At 42.4% G+C, this 14,053-nt stretch overlaps 1 protein-coding gene across 4 annotated transcripts in view; it reads right to left on the bottom strand.

Moving 5' to 3' along the window:
* DIP2B (disco interacting protein 2 homolog B) overlaps window positions 1–14,053 on the bottom strand; it is a 182,291-nt gene that overhangs the window by 117,780 nt on the left and 50,458 nt on the right. The gene's annotated exons all lie outside the window — the stretch shown is intronic.

Below are 14,053 nucleotides of genomic sequence, written 5' to 3'. Positions count from 1 at the left end.
TTTCATGAAAGAGCATGGTGCCCAAAAACACGTTGGTCTAAGTGAAAACTGTTTTAACAAGGTTCGGCACAATAACAAAGGTGTCACCAAATGCTGTTCCACACCCATCCTACCAATGCTCCTTTTTGGGGAGGAAGCAATTTCTCCAGTGTAGGCGGAGGTTGCAGTGACCCAATTTCAAAAGCAGAACTTGATCAAAAGTTCCTGAATCCTTCTGCACTGCTGCTCATCTACACTTGACCACCTGCAAATGCCAACCCCTTTACCAGGAGCACTGGAATCAGAAAGATTAACAAAGGCGTGATTGTGCTTCGTCTTTTGTTCACTTCTATCACTCACCGGTTCAGGCTCCAGGGCCTGCAAGCATTAACAATAGAGCCCTTTAATGCTTTAATATATCGAAGAGAAACCAGGCATCAAGAGTGTTCGTCAAATCTCAAACTGGGCAGCATACAAACTTGCTTTATAAGCAGTAAAAGCACAGCCAGGTACAGCACACTATTCCTGGATCTGTCTTGTCTCCAGTTTATGGGAGGGTTGTGGGGGTTTTTTTCTTTCAAAAAATCATATTGGAGGAGAGTTATCCTTCGTACATTGGTAGTGTTATGCTACAGAGCATATTGCACCCCAAGGTGCTAAAGATACATACCATGCTACGTGGTTTAAATGTATCTGCCGTATGTTCCAACTGGGCTTGTGCATGTGAGAGTGAGGATGACACCAACAAATAAAAAACAGGATGAGGATATGCAGAAAAAAGAGGTGGAGCTATATAAACACTGTGAGGTTACCCTACTACTGTGAATTTTATGAGACAGGCTGCAATTCATTTTGGGGGGAAGGGCATGTACTTTAGGCAGTGATGAGGGAGTGGGTTTTCTCCGCCAGGGCTATATTCTTCTGTGGAAATTTTTCCGTTTTGTAAGGTTATTAGTAACAAAGTATTTAGCTTTGTTTACTAAATACATCTAAAATAAACATGCAAAGTTGGCTTGCTCCAGGACATCAAAACATTTCCAATGCAAACAGATTTTTTCTGATGCAAACTACCCAATGCAAATTACCGTAATTTGCACATGATTTTTCCCCCCCAATGCAAGATTTTTTGGAAAACCCACATCACTGACTTTAGGACAACTTACATGCAATTAATAATAATAATAACAATAACAATAACAATAACAATAATAATAATAATAATACAGTGGTACCTCAGGTTAAGAACTTAATTCATTCTGGAGGTCCGTTCTTAATCTGAAACTCTTCTTAACATGAGGTACCACTTTAGCTAATGGGGCCTCCCGCTGCCACCGCGATGCCACCGCCGTGCGATTTGTGTTCTCATCCTGAAGCAAAGTTCTTAACCCGAGGTACTATTTCTGGGTTAGCGGAGTCTGTAACCTGAAGCGTCTGTAACCTTAAGCGTCTGTAACCCGAGGTACCACTGTAATAACAATAAACTCCAGAGGGGGTGCATTGTACACACCTTATACTCAGGACATAGGAGCAGCCCTGCAACACCACACCAAAGGCCTGTCTACGTCAACATCCTGTTTTTCGTAGATTTTAGCTTGATGCCTATGGAAAGCAGAAGTAGGACATGTGTGCAACAGCCCTTTCCCCCTGTCCCAGTGGGCTGGTATTCCGAGGTATAATGCCTGACCTTGAAAGCAGCATATAGCCAGCACAACTAGTTCCCATTAATAGCCTTATCCTCCCATGAATTTGTTGAAACCCCATATAAGAACAAAAATGTATCTGCAAAACACACACATTTGCTACTAAATGATATTGTTGTTTTTCCTGAAATGTAAGGTTTCTCTAAAAACTGGCAACATTGAGAGAACATGAAAATCATGGTATTGAGGAAAACCCTGCGCCACAAAACCTTTAAAGGATCAATATATAGAAAAACAAAATGGTGACAGAAGAAAAGAAAAGTATCTGGGGATATATGAGGGTGGTTCATGACACGTGCTCTGAATACTGGAGTATTTGGCAGAATCTGGGTTACAGTGGTACCTCGCAAGACGAAATTAATTCGTTCCGCGAGTTTTTTCTTCTTGCGAGTTTTTTGTCTTGCGAAGCACGGTTTCCCATAGGAATGCATTGAAAATCAATCAATGAGTTCCAATGGCAACCGCCTTCAGACCAGGTCCGGGGACAGTCTGTCCCCTGACCTCTTCTGAGGGCTGGGGGGGGGGACAAGGGCTTTTCTTCCCACCGCCAGCCTTCAGAAGGCTGTTCTGAAGGCTGGCGGTGGGAAGAAAAGCCCTTCTCCCCACCTCCCACCCCGCAAGCTCCGGGGACAGGAGGGCTTCGCTGCCGCCTGCCAGCATTTTAAGATCACCCCGAGACAGCGGAGAAGTCTCCGCTGTCCCGGGAAGGCAGGCGGGGGGGAGCAAAGACTTTTGCCCCCCGCCGGCCTTCAGAATTGGTCCAGGACCTCTTCTGAAGGCCGGCGGGGGGCAAAAGTCTTTGCTCCCCCCCGCCTGCCTTCAAAAGCCGCGCTGCGCTTCTCCGCTATCCCGGGAAGGCAGGCGGTCGGGAGCAAAGTCTTTGCTCCCGACCGCCAGCATTTTAAAAGAGGTCCCCGGAGATTTCCCTATGGGCTTTCTTCTTGTGAAGCAAACCCATAGGAAAATTCATCTGGCGAAGCACCTCGAAAAACGGAAAACTCTTTCTTCTTGCGAGTTTTCCGTCTTGCGAGGCATTCGTTTTGCGAGGTACCACTGTACATGCTTTCTAACATCTCTGTGCAGGCATTATTATTATTATTATTATTATTATTATTATTATTATTATTATTATTATCATCCCACCTGTTCCTCAGGGTGGCTTACAGATTTAAAGATTTCACTTTTTAAATGAAAAGCTGAACTTCTCAGGATCCTTCAATAACACACAGTTTCTATGCCAGGTCAGATATATAAATCTTGTGTAAAACACTGAAGATTGCCAATTGATAATATACACCTGGAAGTCTACCAAAACTATACAACTGAAAATGAACCTGAAACAAACAAACAGACACACACACACACACACACACACACACACACAGAGTGATTAATACGTGAAAGGTAGCATAACATGTTGTAAGTCAGTTGTCCGTGACAGTGGGCAGAAATATATATAGGACTTTTCATCACAGGCATACACGACTTCCAGCAGATTTCACATCCCATTAGGGTGCAGAGCAGCTTGGCAGGAGGCACTATGCCTTTGAGGTTGACTGTTCAGTGGGTGGCAAAAAGAAAGGCTGTAGGAATTGACAGAAAGACTGACTTCCAAAAGCACACCCACATTCCATGAATGTAAGAAAAAATGAAGTTTAGGGAGAAAATACAAAATTGTTGTTCAGAGTCCAAGTGTGCAATTATTTTTGTCCATTTAATTAGAGAAATTATTGCCCTTTACCTTTCAACTGGGGACAAAGAATTACTGAGTTTCAACAATGGCCTTCTGAAGTAAAATACTATTCAAATTGTGCCAAATGGTGAGATCAAGCCCTAACAATAATGGAACAGCCAGTGACATCCCAAATATCCAAAAATTGGGGAGGAAGGGAAACAGCAAAGATTGCCAGCATTTCTTAGAGCTGCCAAAAGCGCAAGTACACTGAGACTACAATAATTCACGTGGGAAAAGGCATATAAATCATGCAGGGGGAAAAACAAAGAAGCCCCAGAACCTTGACTCTTGGCAGGACAGGGCAACGCTCCATTCTCCTCTTTCTAAATTCAAGAATTCCCCATCCACTGTTGTTAACTATTGGCAATGCCTATTAAATGCAATAATGAGAGCATGTTAAACACAATGCTTTCCAAGATGTGCTTTGCACTGAGCTACAGCAATACTGCACTTTAAAGTGGCATTGATGTGCTTGGAAGTATGAGACAGATACTACTTAAAAAGCCATGGTAGGAAACACCACTGTGCCAATGCATCATTTTTGCAGGGCAACTGCCGTCATTCGAGGCAAAACAGAACAGCCCAGAAACAAACCGTGCACCTGATTATTACCTCTGTGGAGCCTTGACGCACTGGTTTCCTTTAACTAATAAACAGCAAATGGGATAAGTTAATAAAGTTGCAAGGATGACGGGGGTGAGGAAATTTTGATGAAGTAATTTGCAGTCAGTAGAACCGTCTAGCTTTTACCATGCAGTTGACCAGTAATTGCTACTTCTTCACAGTTAACAAAAGTTCAGTAAGTGGACAATTTAATTCTTCAGCATGTTGTTGTTCAGTCGTTTAGTCGTGTCCGACTCTTTGTGACCCCATGGACCAGAGCACGCCAGGCACTCCTGTCTTCCACTGCCTCCCGCAGTTTAGTCAAACTCACGCTGGTAGCTTCGAGAACACTATCCAACCATCTCGTCCTCTGTCGTCCCCTTCTCCTTGTGCCCTCCATCTTTCCCAACATCAGGGTCTTTTCCAGGGAGTCTTCTCTTCTCATGAGGTGGCCAAAGTATTGGAGCCTCAGCTTCAGGATCTGCCCTTCCAGTGAGCACTCAGGGCTGATTTCCTTAAGAATGGATAGGTTTGATCTTCTTGCAGTCCATGGGACTCTCAAGAATCTCCTCCAGCACCATAATTCAAAAGCATCAGCATAAAGGTAAAGGGACCCCTGACCATTAGGTCCACTCGTGGCTGACTCTGGGGATGCGGCGCTCATCTTGCTTTATTGACCGAGGGAGCCGGCGTACAGCTTCCGGGTCATGTGGCCAGCATGACTAAGCCGCTTCTGGCGAACCAGAGCAGCGGACGGAAACGCTGCTTACCTTCCCGCCGGAGCGGTACTTATTTATCTACTTGCATTTTGACTTGCTTTCGAACTGCTAGGTTGGCAGGAGTCAGCATAAGGTACAAAGCCTCAATGCATTTTGAGCTAGGACACACTCATAATTATTTATTTATGAATTAAATTACACCAAGGACAGGCATAATTTGAATTAATGCAAGTATTTGCAGATTAATCATAAAAGTATTAAGGATGTAAAGATGCATAGTACAGACAATATGATTTCCTCAAAGTGCATGAACTTTTTGCAAAAATCTGGCTATTTCTGGCTACTAGTTGAGTATTTGAGGTGTGGGTTGGCTCTGTGAAGTTTGTTCGCACTGGTGTTTCTGTGGAAATGGAGTCAAAGCTGCCTCAGCTCTAAGCAACCTCCCCAGAAGGAGAAGGATGATTGCTGGCAGATGGAGGTGTCAAGAGGCTGCACCTTGGCCAGAGGTGTTAGGCTAGGGGTGTCCAATGTCACAGTGCAGGACACTCTTCTGAAAACCTGCTTGCTACATCACACTGTTGGCTCATGTTAAGTTTGCGGACTACTAAGACCCCTGTAGGGACGCGGGCGGCGCTGTGGGTTAAACCACAGAGCCTGGGACTTGCCGATCAGAAGGTCGGAGGTTTGAATCCCCGCGACGGGGTGAGCTCCCATTGCTCAGTCCCTGCTCCTGCCAACCTAGCAGTTTGAAAGCACATCAAAGTGCAAGTAGATAAATAGGTACTGCTCCAGCGGGAAGGTAAACAGTGTTTCCATGTGCTGCTCTGGTTCGCCAGAAGCGGCTTAGTCATGCTGGCCTCATGACCCGGAAGCTGTACGCCGGCTCCCTCGGCCAATAAACAGAGATGAGCGCCGCAACCCCAGAGTCGGTCACGACTGGACCTAATGGTCAGGGGTCCCTTTACTTTACCTTTTTAAGACCCCTGTAGCTTTTTCACATGGACTACTGGCAAACCAGGAGTCCCCCATCTTATAATGGTGCAGCTGGTTCTTCCTGTCTAAGTGTAGAACTTTACATTCATCCCTACTGAAATCATTTTGTTAGTTTTGGCCCGGTTCTCCATGTCATCATGAATCTCAATTCTGTCTTCGGCAGCATGTCATAGGCAAATTTGATGAGCATCCCGTTCAGTGTCTTTTGACACTGAACAAAAACAGGCCTAGGACAGAACCCTGAGGCACCCCACTTGTCACTTTTTTCCAAGATGATGAGGAACCATTGGTGAGCACTGTTTAGGTTTGGTCAACCAACCAGCTACAAATCCCCCCAACAGTAACTTGGTCCAGCCCATATTATACTAGCGTCTCCGCAAGAATATTGTGGGGGACTCTGTCAAAAGCCTTATTGAAATAAAGATTCACTATGTCCACAACATTCCCCTTATCCATCAAGCTTGTAACTCTATCAAAAAAGAGGAAAAAAATGAGATTCCTCTGGCATCACCTGTTTGAGAAACCCATACTGGGTCTTAGTAATCACAGCAAGTTTTTCTAAGTGCTCAGAGACTGACTGTAATTATCTATTCTAGGATCTTTCCTGGTATTGATGTCAAGCTCAATGATTGGTAGTTAGCTGAGTCTTCTTTTCACCTTACTATTCCCACTTCATTTACATATTTTTTCCAGTTATGATTATTGTTATGATTAAACGCACAATTTTAAATGTTTATCTGAATTCCTTATGCCTATGATGAGGGCTTTGTCACCTGTCTTATTAATATTTTGGCTTGTTCCTTTGAGACCTGATCTGAGTGTTTTACTCTAGCTATATTAGCTTTTAAAACTACTGATTTTTAAAGGTTTTTACACCCACTATCTCTGTAAAAGTCACAAATATAGTGGTACCTCTGGTTACGTACTTAATTCGTTTCGGAGGTCCATTCTTAACCTGAAACTGTCCTTAACCTGAAGCACCACTTAAGCTAATGGGGCCTCCTGCTGCTGCCGCCGCACGATTTCTGTTCTCATCCTGAAGCAAAGTTAGTAACCCGAGGTACTATTTCTGGGTTAGCGGAGTCTGTAACCCGAGGTACCACTGTAGTTGACATTGATACAATGAGATGACACACACTTTGTTCAAATTGCTTATCATTTGTTCAAGTTGCTTATCATTTGTTCAAATTGCTTATCATTTGTTCAAAATGTGTATCATTTTTCATTCCTCCAGAGTTCTAAAACATAGATGCTATCATTTATACAACAATGTATGAATGGTGATCAGTAAATATTATGAGCTGTTTATGCATTCAGGGGTAATCAACATGGTGCCCTGCAGATGTTGCAGAATTACAATCCCATCATCTCCAGCCAACATGGCCAATAGTCAGAGATAATCGGAGATATTGGCTACCCCTAGAATCATATCATTCAATTTTCTATAATTATTTGCTTTAGAACTGTTTGTTCATTTCAGTATTCTTTTTTAAAATAGGTGTCATTTATTTTAGTGCCCCTTTGGGTGCAATATGCCAGGTATTCTTTGCTAGATAAATTACTTGCAACAACTTTCCAAAGCCTGTCCTTCCAGTTTGGGGGTAGTTTTGATGCTGCCCACATTCTCCCTTGCAGAGACTAATTTGTGCCCAAAATTTTCAGATTCCAAATCCTTCTCTGATGCAGAAGTCAGGATCACCCCCAAATTAAATTATCACTTGTTGAGTATGAAGTCAGGAGGTGGAGAAAATATCAAAAAACTTGCCAAATACAAACCCATTCTAAACTAAAAGATCTGAGGGTTAAAGGTTAGTTTCTCAGATTTTCCAGGGCAAATAAAGTAGGCATACTATTCACATGCAACCCGGCCAGTACACTCTTGTGACCACACCCTGTAGATGGGGAGGCAAAATGTGGAATACAGTCCCACACCACACAAATTAACAAGTAAATCTCCCAGTGATAAAAATGGTTCTGGCCTGTGCCTTTGCCCCACAAGAAAGGGAAAAAAGCAGGAACCTGTTCTAACCTGCCTTGAAATGAACACCACAAACACAAAGCACACGTTAAAAAGTGGAGGGGGGACGATGACTCTCAGCCTGTATGCAGGGCACACAACACTAAGCTTTCAGTTATGTTTACATCAGCAACCACTGCTTGAGGAATTTCATTGCTAAGGAAACCATACTGGCACGTAACCAACATGGCTAATATGCCAGAGCCATTATTGTGTCAACTATAATGTTCATTACAGAAAAGATCATGGAAGGAAGGGCTTTCCTTTTTTTTGCTTTCCTTTTTTCAAAACCAGCTTCTCCAAGTTTCAGAAGCATTCTGTTTAAATGGTACATGTCAGGATGTGGCAGGTTTTATGTTTCTTGAAAGACTTTTAAAACAGCAGCTAACATCAAGATAATGGGTGGGAAGTATTAAGCCAGTGTGTGCACTCCAGTAAGAGAATGGTCAAATTCGATCATTTCAGTATGCACTCTGTATGAAAAGTGATATGAAACGCAGCTCATACCCAGTGAACTCTACCATCAATCAGGTGAAATGTTAAGAAATACTACTTGGAGGAGACTGTACTGTATACTTGGTTCTAGGCAGACTGTCCTCTACCACGCTGCACTACAGCCATAACAAAATGTTAAGGGATGCAGTTTACGCAAGTGGGGGCAGATTTCAGGATAATAATAATAATAATAATAATAATAATAATAATAATAATAATATTTTTGTTATTTTGTTTCGTTTGCATCTACTTTGTTTTTACCAAAACCCGAATCAGAGTCTGGCGCAAGAGGCCTACCCTTATAATTAAGATAGTCATTTTGAATCAGGTATGGTTACGGCTGGCATACTAGCCAGAGCTTGGAAAGGGCACTCCTCGCCACCAGCACCTCCTGCATATTCAACAGGAGAGACAATAGGTCATGGAGCACCAACAAACTACAAACCTGATCTTTTATGGAGAGTGCTACTGTATCCAAGACAGGCTGTAACCCTAAACCCTAATCAGAAGGTCTATCAACCATCAGTAGTACTTATTGTCTAGATCAAGTTTCAGCTAATAGCCCAATCCAATCCTTCACAGCAGATAATCAAGGGTCCAAGATTTCCACTGTCTTCCTAGGATCAGTCATATAAGAGAGATAGAGATGGATAGTACAAACGAATTGATAATACGGTGGGTCAAATTTCCAGTGCACTTCTAGTGGTTTCAAAAAGATGTTGAACAACATAGAGGACCAGATGAAAACTTCTGAAACCCCATAGGTCACTTCTACTGGGAAGACGAGAAGTCCCCAGTACCACCTTCTAGGTTATATCTTGCAAAACTGACCCAGAGGTAGTTCAATATCACAACCTCAATATCACAACCTTAATGGTCAGCTCCACATGGCAGCCCAGACAAATACAATGTTCAATGGTATCAAATGCTGCTGAGCAGACCAGGAGAACCGTCGGAGTTGTACTCCCCCAACCATTTTCCGCTGAAAGCCACCCCCTAAGGCAACCAGGGCAGTTTCAGTCTTGAAACTAGGCTGAAAGCCAGGCTAAAAGGAATCTAGGATAGTCAATTTCATCCCAGAATCCCTGGAGTTGTGCCACCACCACATGTTCACAGATCTTGCCCAAAAAAGTACTGTTTGATACCAGATAATAGTTATTCTGCATGTGCCAGTTCATTAAAACATTATGCGAAATTATGCCACTTGGAAGCAACTAAAATCAAGGCAACCCTAGCTATCCAATTTGGGATCTACTTCCAATATGCCCATTGGCAGAGAACAAATTGCCCACCACTGCTGCAAGGCAAGGCATTAGTATCTTGGATCTGCTGCAGAGACAAGTTTTAACTGCTGCTTGAAGGAGACTTTAACAGAATACTCTAAATAAATTGCAGCTTCACAAACAAAATCAGCATGCCCTTTTAATATACCAAAGAGAGGGCCATCTGGTTTCACTTCAAGCTGTATGCTGAATGTGGCAGTATTCTTCATCGCAACAGCTGTCCCCTGCCCCACTGTATCTCTAGAAACAGTGCATCTGAGGATTTATTTTCATTCGCTCTCATTAACACATCCACATTGTCAAAAAGCTGTGAACAGCAATAGAAGACATCTTTGCTATGCAGCCACCAAGCCCTGAACTGTACTGTACTTTCTACCCCCACCCCCGTATTGTGGAACATTTAGGAATATACCTTTGTCTCAGTCCTCTCACCTCTTTGAAAGGTGTCTAGCTTCCTACCACCAGAAGAGATTCTATGGGTAAACAACTGTGGATCAATCTAATTGTAAGCTGTTCACCAGTTCCTTTGGTGAAGAGAAAAGTAGGGAATAGGTAAGTTGAAGATCTATTCTTATGGGTCCCAGGAATAGTATAAATAAAAAAAATTGAATAGACATTCAGTAAGGCAATTTGGTGGTGTTGGGGGTTCCAGAGTGAAAACAGACACAACCCCCCCCACCTTCAAGGGAGATATTGTGAGTCCCCAAAAGACGTATGTTTGTGGGCTCTTCCTTTTCTAACCCCTTGATTTCATCAGGCAAACCTGGCACAGCTACTGAACTAAAACAATACACAAAGCAGCATTACTATTCAGTATAAATTACTGCACTTCTTTGATTCCACCTTGAATTGTGGCAAGCAAATAACACCCCACCCAGCATTACAAGACACAATGACGCAAGCATCAGAGCAAATGCAGAACTGAAAACAATGAGAGGTTTTAGCATTCCCTGCAAAATCAAACAAAGGACTAGATCTGGAACTGCAACTTTTAACACTTAGCATTGCATACTGCTTTACTGGAACTGCTCAGATGAACCTCTTATCACTGGGTTTCAGTGATATGTTAATTTATCTTCCTCTTAACCCACTATCTAAACTAACAGAATCTGGATCTGAGCTGGTTTTAACAATCCCAATAAACGCAACATTCAGCTCAATTATACAATGCCCCCAAGCATGCTTTATTACTTTGGCAAAGTACTAAAATGTATAGAACCAAAGATAAATAGGCACATTTTAGTCTCAAAGTTATGTCTTATGCAAATTCACATCTCTAGGAGACCCAAGGCAGTTATGGAACAAGAGTTTTCTTATAAATCTTTATACAGAGCTTCCCTCTAAGAGTCAGAAGGGACAGAAAGTATACACTTCCAACTTCCCCTTTGCATTGCAGTTATTTCTCAGAAATATATAAAGGCAATTTCTTAGGGCAAAATCCAACACTGCTCAAGCGAAGTTTGCTTATGCAACCAGACTTCACCTTCCTCTTTTCCCCCAGCAGCTTCCATTGTGCCTCCAAAATCTACTCCAAAGGGTTCCAACCCTCCAGAGAAGATTTTGAGAGTCCGGAGAAGGCGTTAGAGAAGGGAGAAGAGGAAAGCCAAGTCCAACTGCACAAGTGGAAGTCCACTGCACTTATGAACTGCCTCTTTAATACAACCCAGAAATCATAAGTATATGCAAATGACATTTTCAGATGCTCTGTGCTACATAGTCCTTCGCCTTCTAGTTCAGATGCTGCTTTTCATACTTCTAGGCACATGTACCTTATTAACTCCTGGGCTCTGTTTGAGACACAGTGTGGTAAATATTGTGGTGGTTCAACTGGGCGAGGCAAGCCACAGGTGTGGATATTCTGGCCTTTTGGCAGAAACTTGGACTGCTTTGGCCTCTTGGTCACTGCTCCTTCCCTCAAGGCTCAAGTAATTATTTCCCAACAGAACTATATGGAAACCAGAGTATCAACTTCACTGTGGTAGACCAACAGAAGAGACTCCAGGGCTTAAGCCAAGCCTGGGATGCAACCCTGAAAGATGCCTAGTTTCAATTCAGTGAGACCTCAGGGAGAAACGATTACAAGTAATCCCTCAAAGCATGTAGTCCAGGCATGTCCAAAGTCCGTTTCAGGGGCCTAATCTGGCCCACCGGTCAATTTAATCTGGCTCCTGTGGCAGTTTATTTCCTGGGGTAAAATCCTTTAAAAAATGCTCAACAACTTTTATCCCCCAAAAAGTTAACAACTTTGGTTGGCCCTCTGGTCGGCCCTCACGGCCCTTCACTTCATCAAATCTGGCCCTCTTTGAAAAAAGTTTGGACACCACTGATGTAGTCCTATGGACATGGGGGCACAGGAAAAAGAACAGCAGGCTGGGTCCTCAACTATATCATCAGAAAAAGGGTCATGGAAGTTAGAGTAAGTTCCTTTTATGACAAACAAGTTCTGCAAGAAGTCTTGATGGATCAAGCTCTTGCACAAAGAATACAGGAAAGCCTAGCCATTTATTTTTCCTTAAAGCACACCTTGAGCTGCTCCTAATACACACCACTGTGTTTGACACACTCATGTTGTTTTGTAACACTGCGTACACAACAGAAACATACTATACATGGTATGATCAGGACTGCACCAGTATGGTCCACTGGCTAAAGTTTAGGATTGGGTATTTTTAAAAAGTGACATTTAAACCCAGAGTTATTGGGAAGTTAAAATGAGAGAACCTCACATCTGTAGCAAGAGCCCCTAAAAGGAAATTTGTGATACACAGGTAACATAAGGGGGGGAAACCAACAGACTGAGTTCTGGAGTCTAGATATGCAGGACATCCCTGGAAGCACAGAAAATTGATGGATAAAATTTCTAAGATGTATAGTATAGTAGAATATTCTGAGAAACTCAAAATCTAAGGACTGGCTCTTTTTGTTTAGATGACAGACCAGCTTGAAAAATAAGCATCATTTATCACAGCACGAATTTAAACCACCCGAGGTGCTTCAACTGTGCATGTCTGGGATTTTCAACCTCTCTTTCAACAACAACCCACTGCCACTACCCAGGATCCTATAGCGCAAGTATGGGAAACCTGTGACTTCAAATGTTGTTGGACTATATCTTCCATCAGTCTCAGCAAGCATGGTCAGTGGTCAGGGATTATGGGAAAAGCAGTCCAGCAACATCTTGAGAGCCAAAGGATCCTCACTTGTTGGAAAGCCACACCATATGAGACATCAGCGCAAGGTTTTCATTCTAGTTTTCCTTGAAAATACCTAAAGGCAGCATGAAGAAGGACTATCCCATTTTATTTCCACAACTGGTGAAAATAGGTAGGCAGGCTGACAGGTAGATCATTTTCCTTAGCAACAGAGAACCAGGCTTGAAGATTTCCTGATTCTTTACAACCCAATTATTGGCTAAGCCAAGTGAAGCCTTTGATTTAGCTTGCCTGTTTCACATTCATATCAGGCTGAAATTTGATACATACATTCAGGACACAATTCTATCTTTCAAGTTCAGATAACAGACCAACTCTTGCCTGTTTTTAACGCAACAAAAATATTGTAACACTACATCTCTGGCTGAAGAACCAGAATGGCATTTGGTGTGCTGCTTGGGACACAATTCTCTATTTCAAGTTTGAATCCCAGTTCCGAGTCCCATACCCATTTTCAGTAAATGAAATAAATCAAGGGGTGTCAAGTATTGTGATCTAACGGTTCCATGAAAAATGAGTGCATGAAAGGTTATTGCAAGTGTGTCTGTATAAAGGATATTCAATTTGGTTACGAAACGTAGCCAGGGACTTTATAACAGGCTGTATCATCTGCAAGCCATTCAAATACGTTGATAAGTATCTACCACATGTCCATGTCAAAACAGAACTGTATTGAGCTCTAACTGATAAAGATTATGATCAACCACTCATTAAACTCTATTAACATATTTGGAAAGCTGTTGAGGATTGGCTTTACCCTGACTTGCAACAGTCTATTTTTTTCCCCCAGCAGCAGTTGCAGTCCAAGTGAAAAAGCTAGGTAGGAAACCAGTAGATGAAATTCACAAGTACTACCCTGATTCCCCTGAGTTTTAATTAATTCATGGCTCTTCTGTAGGGATTTAGACATACTAGCTAAGGGGGCCACAACAAAAGGTAAGAGGGCCAGGTAACCTCTGGACACTGAGTTCTCATGGACCCAAATTTGGAATTAAGTGTTGAAGAAACAGAATGCAGCAGAACCAGCACTGGATTACAATTGCCATCTGCACTCATTAATTTAAAGGTAGAAAAAAATCCATTTATTACCGTAAGTTTTGTAACTGGCTGATGATACTGAAAGTACTGAAAATGAATGCAAACAGGCAAACAGGTGTAACAATAAATCAGAGGTGGTTTTTTGTGCAAAACCCCCCAAAAAACCTGAACAGTTCCCGATGCCCTAAATTGTTCAAAATATTAATTAGCATGTTTTATATGCTGTGGAAATAGTTCCATTTTCCCTCAGCAGCCTAAAGTATTGAACTGAAAAATTTA

The sequence above is a fragment of the Podarcis raffonei genome, chromosome 2 (assembly GCF_027172205.1).
Source record: "Podarcis raffonei isolate rPodRaf1 chromosome 2, rPodRaf1.pri, whole genome shotgun sequence".
In the NCBI taxonomy this organism is placed as follows: domain Eukaryota; kingdom Metazoa; phylum Chordata; class Lepidosauria; order Squamata; family Lacertidae; genus Podarcis; species Podarcis raffonei.
This window is presented reverse-complemented; position numbering and strand designations above follow the sequence as displayed.